This window comes from Otolemur garnettii, unplaced genomic scaffold (assembly GCF_000181295.1).
Source record: "Otolemur garnettii isolate 467f Iridium unplaced genomic scaffold, OtoGar3 scaffold00035, whole genome shotgun sequence".
Lineage (NCBI taxonomy): Eukaryota > Metazoa > Chordata > Mammalia > Primates > Galagidae > Otolemur > Otolemur garnettii.
Window position 1 is genome coordinate 9904954 of NW_003852430.1, and position 1832 is coordinate 9906785.

The window sequence follows — 1832 nt, forward strand, 5'->3', positions numbered from 1 at the left end:
TTGAGCTAGCAATGTCTCCAAAAAACTTTGTTTAAACTCAGAACTCTGGGTTGGGCACCTCTCCCCATGTGCCTTTACATTATAATATCCTTCTAAATGCCTTTTTGACAGAAATATCACACAAAATACCTTTATTTTCCTAAAATCATTGTATTTTGGTCCATCACCTTCATGTAATCCTGAACTGAATAACAGGAATGAAGCAGAGGCAGGGAACCAGTCGAGGTCAGAGACGTTAGGAAGCCGCAGGAACCACAGGATAAGAGAGTCCTGGATGAGCTGGAGAAGGAAGCACTTGCTGGGATTAGGCCTGGGGACAGGGGAAGGTCACGTTTTGATTTGCTCATTACTCAGTGACTTATAGATGTATAATTTCATTGTACTTTTAAAATTCTTCTTCTTTTTTTTAATATTCAGTCTCTGCAGAGACTGTCAAAAATTGCCAGTGCCAAACTATGTTGCAAGTTGTCAGGATGGGGTATTGGGAAAAGTTTTCAATTAGCAATAATCGCGCCTCATTGGCTACGATACTGCCACTGCGCAAAGCTTTCATTATACTTTTTAACATGCTAAATTGGCTGGTGATTAAATTTAGTCTCTCATTACTTTGAAACTATTTTCCTTTTTAGTCCATTTATGAGTATTAAATGACGATTATTAAAGAATAATTAGAAGAAAGAGTTTGTCTACTGCAAAATAAAATAGGTTTTCTGTAAGTAAGCTAGACATGAAAATGGTTTACTGTAACATCATCATATCTATGAGTGCCTGTGTGCGGGTGGGTGTAGCTGTCTCTGTCTCTCGCTCTCTCTCAATCTCTCTTGCGCGCGCGCTCTCTCTCTCTATATATATATATACATTTTTTTTCATATATGACATGAAAGATACGTAAATTATTGTTGACATAGAATATGCTCTTAGGAATCAGAAATTGTTTTACAGCACTACCAGCTTGCCTGAAAAATGATCTCAGCAAGTTTGTCATGACCTAGCGGGTGAAACTATTATCATTACATAGAAAATGCTAATACAATATCATCACATCTTTACCAACATGACTATTTAACAAACACAGCTAGTTTTATGAAATAAAAATTTGAATAAATTATGCCATATTTTATGCTTATTTCTCCCCATATTACATTTCTAGTATGATCTTATAAAGTCTTAATTTTTTCCAAATTAAGTAAAACTTAATTTCTATTTTCTATACCTCTTAGCTTTCATTAAAAATATTGTTGTTTAAAAAGTGACTTTTCATGGAAATTTATATAGCCAAAATATATGAAAACCCAAAGGCTCTCTGTGACTTACACATAAAAATCTTTTGAAGAGTTGATGTGAATTTCCTCATGTCTTATGCTAATCCTTAAAGTTTATTCCTTAAAAATGATAATAGATGTTATCAAAGTGGTAAACTTTCCTACAACTTCTAGAATCTGGTACAGGTACAATTATCTCTCAACAAGGTCTTGAATAAATATTAAAATTAATAATATTGAAATAAATAAAATAATATTGAAATATTATTAGGTAATATATTATTATTATTGAAATAAATACTATTATTAATATTGAAATAAATATTAAAATGAATATTAAATTAAGTCTCCTTCCCTCCCTCTCTCCCTCCTTCCTTCCTTCCTTCCTTCCTTCCTTCCTTCCTTCCTTCCTTCTTTTTTTTTGAGACACAGTCTCACTATGTTGCCCTTGGTAGAGTGCCATGGTGTCTCAGCTCACAGCAACCTCTAACTCTGGGCTTAAATGATTCGCTTGCCTCAGCCTCCCAAGTAACTGGGACTACAGGTGCCCGCCACAATGCCCTGCTATTT

The 1832-nt window shown here is 34.3% G+C and overlaps 1 pseudogene; it reads right to left on the reverse strand.

Annotated features, from left to right (window-relative positions):
- Positions 1-417: 417 nt before the first annotated feature.
- LOC111725264 lies at positions 418-548 on the reverse strand (annotated as a pseudogene).
- Positions 549-1832: the final 1284 nt, after the last annotated feature.